The sequence below is a fragment of the Ascaphus truei genome, chromosome 19 (assembly GCF_040206685.1).
Source record: "Ascaphus truei isolate aAscTru1 chromosome 19, aAscTru1.hap1, whole genome shotgun sequence".
Classification (NCBI taxonomy): domain Eukaryota; kingdom Metazoa; phylum Chordata; class Amphibia; order Anura; family Ascaphidae; genus Ascaphus; species Ascaphus truei.
This window is the reverse complement of record NC_134501.1, coordinates 4,399,166-4,415,907: the sequence shown is the minus strand read 5'-3', so window position 1 is coordinate 4,415,907 and position 16,742 is coordinate 4,399,166.

Sequence of the window (16,742 nt, the reverse complement as noted above, 5' to 3'; positions counted from 1 at the left end):
ACAACCTCCATACGACCCCCTTAGTATAACAGTGTTTGGTGCAAGGTACCCCAACCCATTTCTCTCCAAGACCTAAATGCATTAATCTCTGCTAAATCTGGGAACATAATGTTACATTCACTAGGAATGGACGTTATGTTCCTTGAGTTAATACGGCACCCACAAAGGTAATTATATACTAAAGCCCTATTTCAGGGTCTGGATGGGAGTCAAGCCAAGTTTAGCAATGACCCAAATAATGTAATGTAAAGTCCCTGCATTAACTTCAGTGGATAGGGGACGCTATGAAAAAAAGTCAATCTCAAACCACTAACACACCTGCCCATGTTCCACTCCTACAAACAAAACAACAAGACAATTGTGGGTGAAAATGGTTACAACATTTTAGTCACAATCTTATACATAAATTAATAAGGCCGTGCCAGCAACACATATATGTAGAGTTCCAGATTAACTTGTACACCAGCCATAGCAGCCGTACCAGCTTGGTGGGCCAATCCAAGTTCCATAGCCAACATTCCATGAGATGACATCCCCATGCCTGGAACTCGCCGTTGAGTATTTGCACTGGTTGTACCTCCATAAGAGAACAGCACTACTGCTGCCACCGAGCACGGGCTGTAGCACCACCTCTCTCTCCATGAGAAGACACCACCATGGGAGGCAAGGTCCTTCCGCTGCTGTGACAAAAAATGAAAAAAGAATGGCCCAACACCCAGCTTTCAAACAATCCAGGATTATATATGCAACACCTCTATCCCCCCTAAAGGAGATCTGCTGGTATATAGAGTGTTAGTGGTGCGGTGGTGCATACCTGTTGGTTCTTAGGTGGTCTGAGTCTCCGCAGATGGTAGTGGGAGTCAAACAACAGGACAGGCTTTCAGTTCTCTGGTGCAGCACCTCCATCCTGCAGGGCTCCTGCCAAAGACAGGGGTTCTCCCCACAGGCACTCCTCTAATAACATAGTCCCAGACCATGGACGGTACAACTTGTTTATTGAAACCAGCATACAGCATATACACTCTATCTTCCCTGAACTGGGCCCAAGATGCTTGAGGCCCCTGAGGGTAGTCCTTTAACCCCTTACCCCCTGATAGGGCAAGGTAGAATCATGCCTACTCCCTAAGGAGCAAGCAGCACTGGGTGAACTCTCTCAATTTGTGTAGGGAGCCATCTTTTATACCTGGGGAAGAGTTAGTAACCCTACCCCATGACTGGGCAGGTTTAGAGGAATGACAGATATCACACCATACTCATGAGACCCATTTAGTATCCTCCCCCAGGCATGATGCTCCCAACCGCCATTAGGCCTGCACCTGGATATGGCAACAAATCAACACGCTAGCGAGGGAACGCACATGCTGGCCCATGTGGAAGGAATTTAACCCTAACACTGCCTACTCCTTACCAGGACTTATGCTGTTAGGGCGGGGATCATATAGCCAGGGCACATGGCTACACATACAATACATACAAAGGACGTAAGATGCTTGCAATAGGATTCCCATTCCATAAAAGTTTTAATGTACAACTTTCTACCTTACCACCAGAAGAATAACACTGGGGGGTCCCAGGCAGATGCATGGACACCCAGCCGAGCGATCCCGGCGGAGACCATATACCACGACGCAGACTTTTGCTTCATTGACAATGGCACCAGGGACAGTGAGTCTGGCTACATCTGTAGCACCAATTACATATCTGTGGCGTCATGCTTACATTTCTATAGTAACTGTAGGTACCTTTTACTTGTGTCAAGAACCGTGGTCAGTACTTGTGTCAAGAACCGTGGTCGAATCCGACCAAATCCGTTTCCCGGATTTTCTCGCATTTTCCCCCCAAAATCCGTTTCCCGTTAAAAAATCAACAAACGGATTTGGATTTTCAACGGTTTTCAATCCGCCCAGATTCAACAAAAATCCGCCATTGGATACAACCCGGCGGACAGATTTGTAGAACCCAATCCGTGGATTCAGCAATCCGTGGGCAGATTTTCATGAATCCACCAATGGATCGCTGAATCCGTGGATTGGATTATACAAAATCCGTCCACGGGTTGTAGTATCCGCAGTGTGTATTGGTAATAATAATAAAAAATCTGCAAATCGCCCTTTTTGAGATTGATCGGCTGAAGTCCGCGGACCAAAGGAACCGCAGGATCGCTGCAGATCCAAAACTGCCCCCAAAATGTGCGCATCTCTAGTCAGTGCCTATAGCGGGTTACCTGCGAAATGTTGGATTCTGTGGCACCTTCTTATATCCCCATCAGTCCTGGAATAATTTGAATTGCAGTGCAAAGCAATCTGTGGCACGGTTCTCTGAAGGAGTTAGACACGTTATGTATTTAAATACTAGATTCACTATCTGCCATTTTATACTGCCCATTACAGACTCATCCATGGGCTGTAATAAGGCTGTGCTGCTATGTTCGACAACTGCTGGTTAGCAATTACATTTTGGAGAAATGAATAATAGGTGGAAAATTAAGTTGCAAACGATAATTAAGTACTTCAACTACATATGCACTTTTATAATACCTGGTCATTAAAAGCAGTGCTTCTGCATAGAGAGAAACGACCATGATAAAGTGTAGTTATACAGCATGTACATACAGTAATGTAAGTCTTAGATAAAACGGAACTATATGTGGTACTAAGGGTGGGCATTTTCGCTGATGTTTTGTTTATTGTATTGGTTGTGGTTCTAAAAAAAAAGAAAGTGTTTTAGTTTTGGATTTTTTTAAAATGATAAAAAAAAAAGCAAAAACATTTTTATATTTTGGTTGCATTTGTTTAAAATTTTGGATTTTTGGCAAAAAATGTGCATGTTTTTATTTTTTTTAACAAAACGGCTCAGCATTTTATTACAAAAAGAGGAAAGATTTTTTTTGTTTGTTTTTTTGGCCTTTGGTTCGCGAATTTTGCAAAACTTATTCCAAATTGTGGCTCCGTTCGAATCGGTCATCCGAATCCATGACTGCTGGGTTTCGAATTCGAACCAAATGTAAAAATCAGTGAAGTTCAGATTTTAAGCCTACGAACATGCTCAACCTTAGCGGATACATTTAATGGGATCAGAATAAACTTTATAAACATGCAGGTCTTTCCATCATTACAGGCAAAAGGGGATAGTCAAAATTAATCACTTGTATAAGGTCAGTTTGCAGGTAATTTTACTGCTGGTGGTAAAACTGAAAACAAATGGCTGCAGTCATTTGTACATTACAGACATTATCTTCTTCCCATCATATTCCGGTTTTAATGTTTAGTAACTCATTTAAAAAAAGAATCAATGCATATGATCAAATGTAAATGTTCTAACTAAGCAGCGCATTACCGGACTCTACAGGCAATAAGTCAGGGGTGTCTAACCTCAACGGCCACCAACAGGTCAGGTTTTCAGGATATCCCTGCTTCAGCACAGGTAGCTCAATCAGTGACTCAGTCATTGACTGAAGCACGGATGGATCCAGTGTGCTGAAGCAGGGATATCCTGAAAACCTGACCTGTTGGTGACCCTTGAGAACTGGAGTTGCCCCCCCTGGCATAAAGAATTGAATTGCTTATAAACCCCACACTTACTTCTCGGCGGTGTTATTTCATTATGAGTCACTGTTACATCAAGATAAAACTTTTTGTAGCATAAAAAACACTTCATTTCATTAATCTCTTTAGCAATACCAATATAACGAGCCATAATATTGATTTTCTTACTTACAATTTAAAAGCTCCACTTCTTTCCATAGAATTAAATGTTTCAAACGGATGTTCGCCCTCTTTCCAGTCACATCTTTAATTTAGTTGTTATAATTAGGCATTAACTGGTGTCGGTGGTATAACCAGTTACAAGCCATTCTGTTCTGCTTGTCTTGATTATCACAGTTTAGATGTAAAGTAAATTAGAATGAAAGACTATTCAGTCCAATTACAGATAAAAGCAGCAAACTACACTCGTGTAATTAGGTGCCAGTATTATTTTTCTTAGATTTTGTATCTCTAAGGGCATTTCTTGTGGCTACTTTGCTGAAGTCAATGATTTGAAGGGAGTTACAAGTCTATATGTAACGCATCTCTTATTTTGAATCCAGGTGTCGAAAATCCTGTCTCTGTTACACATCAATCCGAACGCAAGCACATAGGCCTGGATACATGAAACGCTGGCAAAGTGGAGTTAATATCGAACCCATCGACATTGCCGTGATACCCTACTGGGTGCGATATTCAGGCTAACTCGCAATGCAGGAATTAACTTGGCTATTAATCAATGCGTTAATACCACGTCATCGTCATACTTCTATTATAAGCTCTAATATCTAATCACACAAATAATAACATGAATCCGTTTCATGCACTGGGGTACTGAGGTATACCACAGGCACCAAAGGGGTTAATATATCCCACAATGCCCTGTTTTGTGTGCTACGATGCCACCGTAAAAGGGAGGGGATCACATGTGACATCACATTACCCAAAAAAGGTATTAATCACCGGGAGGAGGAGGGGTGGGGGGGGAGAGAGGGGTGGGGGGGAAGAGGAGGGTGGGGGGGAAGGGGAGGGGTGAGGAGGGTGGGGGGGAAGGGGAGGGGTGAGGAGGGTGGGGGGGAAGGGGAGGGGTGAGGAGGGTGGGGGGGAAGGGGAGGGGTGAGGAGGGTGGGGGGGAAGGGGAGGGGTGAGGAGGGTGGGGGGGAAGGGGAGGGGTGAGGAGGGTGGGAGGGGGGGTAAGGAGGGGGGGGGTAAGGAGGGTGGGAGGGGAGGAGGGTGGGAGGGGGGGGGGGGTAAGGAGGGTGGGAGGGGGGGGGTAAGGAGGGTGGGAGGGGGGGGGTAAGGAGGGTGGGAGGGGGGGGGGGTAAGGAGGGTGGGAGGGGGGGGGGTAAGGAGGGTGGGAGGGGGGGGGGGGGTAAGGAGGGTGGGAGGGAGGGGGGTAAGGAGGGGGGGGGTAAGGAGGGTGGGAGGGGGACGAGTTAATCCTTTCATTACCATAGCAGTGAGCCGCCGCTAAGATAAAGAAGGGGCTTGTGCTTGTATTTTTATTACTGGGTGCGTGTGTTTAAATGTTTTTTATGCTTCGTGCCCAGAACCACTGTTAGCCACATTTGGCTTATAGGGCGGTGTGGTGGGCTGAGTTTACCCCTTAATTACCTTGGCAGTTAGTAAAGCTATGCATGGCAATGCTGTGCTAGCACTAAGGTGGGCAACCGGGGTAGGTAGTGTGGTTTTATGCATTTATTAACCCCTTTATAGTCCTTTGTGGTCAGATAGTCATGGAAACCCATGACTAGTTGACCCATGGGCTACTAAGGGGTTCATTTTGACTGTAATGTGTTTTAATAACAATTTTATCACCTAGTTCAGGTTGGTTTAGCTTATCTGGCCTATGTATATTGGCCACGGGCATAGCTATAGACCGGGCAGCCCAGGTAAAGCGCGGGGGCCCATTCCCTTGGGGGGCCCGCTCCCCTCCCTGTCGGCGGCCCGGCCCTGCAGCCCGCACATTAATTCCCTGTCGCGGGCAGGAAGCACAGAGGGAAATCTCTGCATCTGCAGGTGGGCGGGGCCTGGGTCAGGGGGTGGGGCCTCAAGTAGAGCAGGGTAGGGCTGGAGCTAGAGCCTGAAAAACAGGCTGGGAAAGGTGAGAGGGAGGGGAAGGGGCGGGGCCTCGGTTAGTGGGCGGGGCTGCAGCTTGAGTGAAAGGCTGGGAAAGGTGAGAGGGAGGGAAAGGGGCGGGGCCTCGGTCACTGGGCGGGGCTGGAGCTGTAGCCTGAGACACAGGCTGGGAAAGGTGAGAGAGAGGGGGAAGGGGCGGGGCCTCGGTCACTGGGCGGGGCTGGAGCTGTAGCCTGAGACACAGGCTGGGAAAGGTGAGAGAGAGGGGGAAGGGGCGGGGCCTCAGGCAGTGGGCGGGGCTAGAGCTGTAGCCTGAGAGACAGGCTTGGAAAGGTGAGAGGGAGGGAAGGGGCGGGGCCTCGGTCAGTGGGCGGAGCTGCAGCCTGAGAGACAAGCTGGGAAAGATAAGAGGGAAGGGGCGGGGCCTCGTTCCGTAGATGGGCCTGCAGCCTGAGAGACAGGCTGGGAAAGATAAGAGGGAAGAGGCGGGGTCTCTGTCAGTGGGCGGGGCTGGAGCCTGAGAGACAGGCTGGGAAAGGTGAGAGGGAGGGGAAGGGAAGGGGTGGGGCCTCAGTCAGTGGGTGGGGCTGCAGCCTGAGAGACAGGCTGGGAAAGATAAGAGGGAAGGGGCGGGGTCTCAGTCAGTGGGCGGGGCTGCAGCATTAGCAAGCCTGGGAAAGGTGAGAGGGAGGGGAAGGGTTGGGGCCTCGGTCACTGGGCGGGGCTGGAGCTGCAGCCTGAGTGACAGGCTGGGAAAGGTGAGAGGGAGGGGAAGGGGCAGGGCCTCGGTCAGTGGGCGGGGCTAGAGCTGCAGCCTGAGTGACAGGCTGGGAAAGGTGAGAGGGAGGGGAAGGGGCAGGGCCTCGGTCAGTGGGCGGGGCTAGAGCTGCAGCCTGAGTGACAGGCTGGGAAAGGTGAGAGGGAGGGGAATGGGCGGGGCCTCGGTCAGTGGGCAGGGCTGCAGCTTGAGTGACAGGCTGGGAAAGGTGAGGGGAGGGGAAGGGGCGGAGCCTCGGTCAGTGGGCGGATTGATATTGGCCATTATACACATAGGAAATACGGGCTAACGTCTGCCTGGATTAGGTGATTCATTCTTTGCGGTATTTCTGCCATTCATCCCATTCCGATCAACATCACAACTTGATATATGGCAGTTTTGACCCAAGAATGCGCTATTACGCCTGTTTTAATTTTTGAAATGTGATGCTTTTATTGGATCCGATAAAAAGTGCCTTCTTTTTGACAGTGCAACGTTGATGTATTGCATAATAAAAATAAGGCACTTTTTTTTAGATAATTGCACATTTTTAGGTTACCGAACGTTGATGTATCCAGGCCCAGGCCCAGGTGCTCATAAAAGCACACAAAAAATGCACAGGGTTACAATTACAGGAGGATTTGGCAATATTTATTTATAGAATATTTTACCAGGAAGTAATACACTGAGAGTTACCTCTCGTTTTCAAGTATGTCCTGGGCACAGAGTTATGATAACAATACATGATTACACTAAATGGACAGAGTTATACATTATTATTCTGTAGCCACAGGGTATATGCTACAGTAGATAGAAGTATGGCCAGATAGCTGATCTCATCCCCCACTGAAAGCACAACAAGTCCTTTTGTCTTTTCTTAACTTTACTGAGGTAGTTACAGAAATTAAAGGTTCTTGTGTGGGTGCTGTTGTGTGGGTAGAGAGGGCTTCTCTATGTGAAGTGCTTCTGTATCAAGGGACAGGCACACGGATTGCTTTGGAAGGGAGTAGGGAAGAATGGTTGTACTCACTCAGTTGCTGGATAAGAAAGGAAGTGTGTAATGTTTGTCACACAGGAATAGGGACAGGGCTAAGCTACCTGTGAATACAGACAGGGGAGTATGGAAAAGTCCTTTAGCCAGGGGAATTAAAGGGGTTGTCACGGCAACCAACTTCTAGCAGGCTGGAGAATTGGGAAGTAACTAAATGTATCCATTCCCACCTGCTCTAGGAGTGAAGCTGCAGGGAAAGCTACATCCAAATAAAGGTTAGCAGGCAGAGCTGCAAAAAGGGGGAGAGGAAACAGGGGGAAACAGAAATAGACAATCCTGTTCCAGGACAATTATATTTAAAGACATATATTATAGGCGTATGTAACAGTTACAGACCAGATTAAAATGTGAGACAGCTTTAGTTTTGAAAGAACTGAGACTGGTGGCGGCTGTGAGAGTTTCCTGTAGACTGTTCCAGTTTTGGGGTGCACGGTAAGAGGTGGAGGAACGGCCGGATACTTTGTTGAGCCTTGGGACCATGAACAGTGTTTTGGAGTCAGATCTCAGGTGATAAGTGCTGCATGTGGCACGGGTGAGGAGCTTGTTCAGATAGGCGGGTAGCTTGCCCAGAAATTATTAATCATGTGTGGGACTTTGTGTACAGTATCTTTTAATATGTTTGTGAGCAAGTGCAGATGTCTTAGTCCCAGGGTATGTTTCAGTAAATCTGTGTTTAGAGTATGGAGTATCTAACACTGAATCCACGTCTCCCGGGCTGGAAAACCAGGGCAAAATAATTTGATCATCCAGTGATTTCACTTTCTTTGGTAGAGTTGGTACCTTCTTGTGTTCCACTTTTGCCCTGGTTTTGCAGCTGGGAGACTTTGATAAATGACCCCCTATGTGTATTAGTGCCTTAGTGTGTGTATCATTGCCTGTGTGTAGCAGTGTGTATGTGTGTGTACTGCATTTGCATCAGTGCGCCTGTGTGTTTATGAATTTGTGCATTGGCTTTAAAGCAGCAATCCAAGCTGGCGATTTTTTTGCAGATTTGTTTTTCGGATTGAAGCAGGTGGTCTCCATTAATTCAGATCCGGGACCCCCTGCTTCTGGAGATACAGACCTCCGCAGGGGGTGCCGGCAGCTGCTCGGCTCGGCTAGCAGGGTTCACCTAATGGCGGCGTTTCAAAGCTTCCATATCCCGCGGGCCAATAGGAAGCCGTGACATCATCAGGTTCAGCTTCCTTTTGGCCCGCATGACGTGGGAACTTTAAACTTTGCAGAGATACCGGCACCCACTTTGGGGGTCTGTATCTCGAGAAGCACAGGATCCCCAAAGCTGAAATGAATGGGGTTCAGCTTCGGAGAACCCCTGCTTCAACCCTATGTTAAAAAAAACAGTAATACAAAAAAAAAACGCATTAATTTCTCCTTTAAAGAACATCAAGTTCTGCCATTAGAAGTCTGCAGCTACGGTATAATTGGCGGTGGCCGCCAGTAACCAATTCAGTTATACATTACACGGCGATGCTGGCTGCATTGGAGGCAAAATAGTTTCAAACCATTTCCAAATGTTTTTTTTTTGTGCTTATTGTAAAATATTATCCCTGTGCAGTGTGCACCCCCATTGGCTATCAAGATGTTTTTTTAATTTCCTAAAATATGGATACATGGCCCGTGCATTGCAAATGGTTTTTAATACATATATTTCATTAAATATAGTGAAGCATATTTACGCTGGAGGATTAGCAGAGGTTTTCCTCCACTCATTAAAAACATAGATAAAAGGAACTACGGAAACATGTGGTAAATATTGCAGCATTTTTTACTCAGTGACGAGGTACTCACTGTGGTTCATCATTGCTCCAAGGTTTGTAAGAAGTATATACAGTAGGAAAGATAGTCAGCTCCATATCATGAGATGTATAACAATAAACCATCAGATTTAGGTGGTGTCCTCTGCTACTAAGACACCCTAGCCAAGTGTTTCTCAACCAGGGTTCCTACGAAACCTTGAGTTCCCCGGGCGTCCCTATAGGGTCCCTGCAATTTTCTGGTTGTTTGAAAATTGTATCAAATACAGAAGAATTTACAATGCATCTGATCTCAGACGCGCTATTAGAGAGGGTTGGGGTTCCTTACAATGCATCTGATCTCAGACGCGGTATTAGAGAGGGTTGGGGTTCCTTACAATGCATCTGATCTCAGAGGCGCTATTAGAGAGGGTTGGGGTTCCTTACAATGCATCTGATCTCAGACGCGCTATTAGAGAGAGTTGGGGTTCCTTACAATGCATCTGATCTCAGACGCGCTATTAGAGAGGGTTGGGGGTTCCTCAGAATTTCACTTAGGGTTCCTTAACCAAAAAAAAGTTGGAAACCACTGTTCTTAGCAGATATAAGAAACCAGATTAACAAGCTTAATACATACGCCGTCAGCCTTGTGTTTTGAAGCAAATGCCATTTTGACACATATCCTTCCACGTTCTATTTTGCAACAGCAATGAAATGAGTTCTTGGAACCAGTTAGTTGCGACTCGCGCCGTTCTCAGCGTTGACATGATATATTATGATAACTTGGGAGATACTGCGCAAGCTTTCACCGTGGAAGAGAATGGAAAATCGGTGACATATGTCACGTATTCTGCTCTGTCCTACTGCCAGTGTGTTCTTTGGTGTTGTACTACAGCTCGCACCAACACAATTATTCCGTATAATCCCCGTTCCATATATTCCACGTCTGACAAATCATTAGACTACAATAGTCATTTTACAAGTAAAGTTAGAAAACTGAAGAGTTACATTCATGAATAAGGTCCTTGGTTTTGTTAGTGAATAGGTCCCTCTGCTACAATAATAATGCACAAGTTCCACCACAAACGCTTATTCGTTGAGAGTGAATATTAACACTGTAATTTATTACCTAATTAGTAGCTTATAGTAATAACTGAAAATATGATATTAAAATCCTTACAAACTGCTCTCCGTTTAGGAACTGCGTCGCTATGAGACTTTGTCAATAACAGTAACTTCATTACACTGAATTTGTTCCTCATTATTGCTATACTTTCATCACATATATGTTCTGGAGTAATGTCATTTCTATTGCAGAATTAACTTAAATGAGGGTAAACCAGATTTTTCCAACTTTCATTACATTCATTTACTGTGATGTGGAGTTTCTTATTTCATCCTCATCATCCTCATCTCTAGCACCTGGATTTCTTATTTTTTTCTCTCAAATATTGCTATTATTATATGGTTCTCTTTTAGGGTGTTTCATTTTTAGTTACAGCAAATAAAAATACCCCTTGTGAGCACATTTACATGTATCAGACAGGTCTGCAACCCCCTGCCTCTCCGCATTATCTCCCAGCATACAGTGCTTTCCCTGCAGCCAGGGATTCTGGGAAATAACATGCAAATGAGCACACAGTCTCACCTTTTGCTTCAAATCCATTTAAACCTGGATCCCTTTAAGCTTATGCCTGTGGCATTACATATCTCTTTCAGCACAGCCTGGGTTACAAAAGTGCAGAGCCAGTAACCCTACTCACAGACAGCTTTTTCAACCTTTTGGGTTTCATCCGTGCGAGGCTGGTTGTACTGGCTTTGTAATTTTTCAGTTTTGAATTAATTAAATGTAAGCATTATATTTAACACCTTCGCCTCTACAATAATTTTTAGCATCATTATTTGATGAATTATTGTGGCGATTTGGACCTAAGCCTTCCCATAAGGTCACAAGCCATGAGAAATGTTCCCTTTCTGATTTGCGGAAAAAGGTGCGTTTAAGTCACAGATTTGCAAGCAATTCGTCAAGCTTTAGGTTAATGCGCATGGCAATTTAATTCAATATGCTTATTTGCTAAATTCTCTAAAATCTTTCATTTCTCTTAAGACTCAGACACACCATGTTTGGCTCTGCCGATTTTTCTCGGAATGCCACCAACAGGTCAGGTTTTCAGGATATTCCTGCTACAGCACAGGTGGCTCAATCAGTGGCTCAGTCAAATACTGATTGAGCCACCTATGCTGAAGCAGGGATTGATTGAGCCACCTGTGCTGAAGCAGAGTGTGTGAGCTACCTGTGCTGAAGCAGGGATATCTTGAAAATCTGACCTGTCGTGGGGGCTGGAGGACTGGAGTTGAGCCCCCTGCACAACTGTTTTTAATTGTTAAAAGGCATTCCACAGAATGTCTATTAATGAGTGTTAATGGCTGCTAACGATGGACAATACAGTAGCTTTCTTGATTTAACGAATGACACAAAAGAGAAAATAAACTGAGACGGAAGATGTATGATTTTTGATAAACAATATACAGTAATGCAGCATTTCCCCCCAGTGATGCCACATTTCATACAGAAGACACAGTGGAATTTTTGGGGGGAAAGTTCAAAGATTTTGTCAAATGGTGTGGTGGCAGAAATAACCAGCAGTGTGCTGTGGTATTGTTATAACACATGAATATTGCCATAAAAGGTTAGGCATGAGGTGAGATTGGCATTTTGCTAATTATTACATAATTTCTCATATCTATAAAAGCGGTAATCCAGGTTTCATTTTTTAATAATTTTTTATTTTTATTATTATTCTTCTACTTTGTTAATTTCAGCTCTGGGGACACCGGCTGCCGGAGATACTTACCTGCAGGTGCTGCCAGAGATACTTACCTGCAGGTGCTGCCAGAGATACTTACCCGCAGGTGCTGCCAGAGATACTTACCTGCAGGTGTTGCCAGAGATACTTACCTGCAGGTGCTGCCAGAGATACTTACCTGCAGGTGCTGCTAGAGATACTTACCTGCAGGTGCTGCCAGAGATACTTACCTGCAGGTGCTGCTAGAGATACTTACCTGCAGGTGCTGCCAGAGATACTTACCTGTAGATGCTGCCAGAGATACTTACCTGCAGGTGCTGCTAGAGATACTTACCTGCAGGTGCTGCCAGAGATACTTACCTGCAGGTGTTGCCAGAGATACTTACCTGCAGGTGCTGCTAGAGATACTTACCTGCAGGTGCTGCAGAGATACTTACCTGCAGGTGCTGCCAGAGATACTTACCCGCAGGTGCTGCCAGAGATACTTACCTGCAGGTGCTGCCAGAGATACTTACCTGCAGGTGCTGCCAGAGATACTTACCTGCAGGTGCTGCTAGAGATACTTACCTGCAGGTGCTGCAGAGATACTTACCTGCAGGTGCTGCCAGAGATACTTACCCGCAGGTGCTGCCAGAGATACTTACCTGCAGGTGCTGCCAGAGATACTTACCTGCAGGTGCTGCCAGAGATACTTACCTGCATGTGCTGCCGGTATCTCTGGCAAGGTTAAATGTCCAGGTCACGTGAGCCAATAGGAATCCGCAAGTGATGACATCACCGCTTCCTATTAGCCGTGTGACATGGGCATTTAAATGCCGCCATTATGTTAGGCACACAAGTTCCCTGCCTGCAGAGATACCAGCGCCCTCTATCGCGGTAAGTATCTCTGGAAGCAGGGGGTCCCCGGAGCTGAAATTAAAACAGTTCACATCTCGAGACCCCCTGTTTCAAATATGTAATAAAAAAAATTCAAAAAGGAAACTTGGATATGCTGCTTTAAATCAATGTTTCCCCGCTCATGTACTATACATGTTTTACCTGTGCCTTCTGTATCTAGTGCCCGCGGCGGTGCGCTGCGGCAAAACAAATACCTGCACCCGACGAAGGCGCACATAGTGTGCGTGACCACGCAGAGGCGCCACGGAGCGACTGTATCCTGGCACGACAAAATATTTTGTTTTGGATGCGACCGCTGCGTCGTGCGCTGCCACCGGCGCTATAATCGCGGCCTTAGACTGGGAAGTGGACTCTATTATTATTTTTCTAATTAAACTGGTCCATTCAGGTGTCTACAGTGTGGATAATTGCAATGGGACACCCCAGAAACCAGTCTCTTTGGCTGTTTATTGAGCTATGTGGCGTCATTATGAGAATGCAACTGCCCTGAAGTCATTCTGTGAGGCTGGCGTTTCCGGGTGGATTACAAAGCGTCTTTCTTACACACTTTCTTTGTGAGTGCGTTTTCATCTTCCATTAGCTTGCAGAGTGTTTAACTCCTTTGGTGCCTGGGGGATATGTGAGGCATTGTAGATGGTCCCAAATAATGTAAACATATGCAAATACAGTATGTACTGTACGATACAAACGTATCTCAGCAGCCCCTCCGATGTACCCCCTCTTTCCCTCAGCCTATAGAACCTGTCACTGAGGTGGGGGCTGGGTCCTGTAACTTGGGGTGTAACTCTTACAGTGGGGGGGGGGGGTACATAGAGTGGGATAGAGGAGTAATTAGACACAACAAAACTGTGAGGAATTATAACAAACTTTATATTACTTTATCTATAATTTTGAACAGGGATACGCACACAGGGCTACCACATAACCACACAGTGTTTCTGTAATCCTGCTAACACAAATCACCAACGCTGCCCCTCTGTCTGTATATATCTTACAGTCACTGCATATTAGTTCCCAGGCCCTGTGATCAGACAGGGTGTTTGTACAATAACCTTTCATTGGAGATCTGGAGTCAAACAGATGCAGCTGCTGCTTCTTAGGCCGAACTCAGGGTGCCTACCTCACCACGTGGAGTCCGCGCGTCCGCGTTTGCGCGCGTCTGTCTGCTGGGCGATGTGTGCTCATCCCCAGCAGACTGAGTGACGCGACTTGGAGGCGGGACTTCCTGGAATATGTCATATCCTCTTTCTGCTTGTTATAGAAAAAAAGAAGGGTTTTTTTGCGTTTACATTTGACTCTAATTTCAATGGCTGGCGAAATACACGTGACGCTGCTGCCGCACGAAATTACAACTTGAGTTGTCTCCCTCAAGTGTAGCAGCGTCAACGCTGTACTTCGCCACCAGGAGTCGTCTCTAGATTGAAAACTCAGACACTTAACAACAAAGAGTGCCGAACGTGCGCACGCACGTAAGCGCGCACACGTCGCGAAGCAGGCACAGCGAGCGGGGCCTTAGTTGAGCTGTTCTTGGTTCCCCCCTGCTAGATTGACAGATTCCAGAATCTACTGCAACACTGAGGGACAAGTTAAAACATATCCCACCGGAAGGTTCCAGCAGGGGGTTAAACTTTATTATTCTTTTCACCACGTTTTTTGGTTTTTATATTTTCACAATATTTATGTGTAATATACTATACGTGCACTTTAATTAATTAATTTGTAAGAGTGTTGTATTCACTTCACTGAATTTACAGTGATCACCTATTACGTTTTTTGCGCTGTTTTATCACTTTTCACCAGTAATTTTCCCCCCTGCTAGATGGCACAATCGTAGCCTTATTTCCCGATCCCACTGCCATCCTAGCTCCCTTTCCCCTCCATTGCTCCCAGGGTTTTCCCTCCGTACCCTTTTCCCCATTTTTATTTGTATGTTGTTGCCCCAAAATAAAGACTTCAGCAAATAGAAGATTTCCTTGCTTGATATACGGGATTGAGTTAAGATTGCTGCCTCTACTCACTTGCCGCAGTGAGCTTGGGCACAGTATCTGTGTGTGCAGGCATTTCCAAAACAGCTTTCCCCCCACATTTTGAAGCAGGTATTTAGTAATTAACCAAATTCCCTCATGATCAACAGTCTATCAATAACCCCAAACAAAAATGTTACCAATGACACTATCTCCCTTTCCACATGTTCTAGGATGAAGCCATGCGCAGAAACCAGAAACTCTTCCATTCCAGGCTGTATACTGTATGTCCAACTCATGTGTGGCGCTTCACTTATCATGGTGATGTATGATTGGGAAATAGGTTAAAGTCAGCCTAGCCAATCAGGGTCGCTGCCCAAATTCAGATTCCAAACACCCTGACTTGAGGAAGTGAGAAAACTGTGAAAAGTCACGAACATTTCACTGCGCATCAAAACCATCGTAGCGCAGAAACGCCGGAGAAAACAATCCTTACAGCAGCACTCCCGTCTTCCTTTTATTTTTATTTATAATATTTTCAGTATTATAGTTTTGAAGCAGGAGGTCCATATCTGGACTGTGTTCATTTCAGCTCCGGAGACCCCCTGCTTACCAAGATACTTACCACCGTAAAGGGTGCCGGTAGCAGCTCTTGGTGGTCTGTATGGGGCTATCAAAATGGTGGATATAAAGCTCCCGTGTCACGTGGGCCAATAGGAAGCCCTGATGTCATCCCTGGCGCCTTCCTATTGGCCCACGTGAGCGGGGGCTTTAAACCTGCAGAGCTGCTATCCGCTCCCCCTACGGAAGTAAGTCTCTCTGAAAGCTTGGGGTTCCCGGTGCTAAAATGAATGCGGTTCAGCTCCACAAACCCCCTGTTTCAAACCTATAAAAGAGAAACTGTTCTGCTCCTTTAAAAGCGTGTACCAGAGCAAAATAGCTAGAATATTAATTCTCATTTTCTTCTCTAAAGAAGTAAAAACGTATGTGGGAAGAATGCACCCCCAATCACACTTCTACTCTTGTTTATATGTTAAAAGCGTTTTTTGAAGACACAAACCCTCTCTCCTCGGTTGTTCTATCTGTGTTTCCTCGCTGGGGACTTCGGTAGATCACCTATGCTGCATAATGTTTCCGAAAGGATCATCAGTCTTCTGGTCATGGCTGTCCATATTCACACCTAAAGGTCAATGACCAGTAGGTATTAATTAATCCAGCTGGGCGCACACATTCAAGGTTCAATAGTGTCCATGATTTTTGTATAATAACGAATGATTATGAAATAATAAGTGCATGCGCATGAAATACATGTTTCAATTACATATTATAAGCTGATGCTTTGTATTGTTTTAGTTGAATTAGTTTAAAGTGTAGGAGTAATGTTCTAATGTATTATTTTATCCTTGTTTATTACCTTTTTTCTCTCTGTATTCCTTTTCAGGCTATTTTACCTTTGTTTCTTTACTTGATCTGACATAAAAGACAACTGGAACTTTCTTTATTACTTGAAATCGGAAACAAAATACATAATAGTTGTCCGTTGCTGGTTTGTTCTGCTATGTTGAAGGCCTGTGTCTTAAATAAAGAAATCCATATATTTTTTCATTTTTTTCCCCCCTTTTCTGATACTTCCCTTTCTTCAGTTTCCATTTAAACAACACAGGGTGAGATCACACGGTGAAATCACACGGTGTATGCAGTTACCGGGCCAGTGTGTCAAAACCCGGCATGTTTAATATTGTGGATTTCCAGTACATCCTGATAACAATTAAACTTTCCTTCTTCCAAAAGCAATCAATACATTTTAGGGAAGCCACTCTCACCTAATGCTTGATTTCCCCAACTGAACGTATGTGATATTCAGTTTAATCTTGTGTTGCAACCCCAAATATTGATTTACCAGGCAATACATTGAATGCACACACAGCAT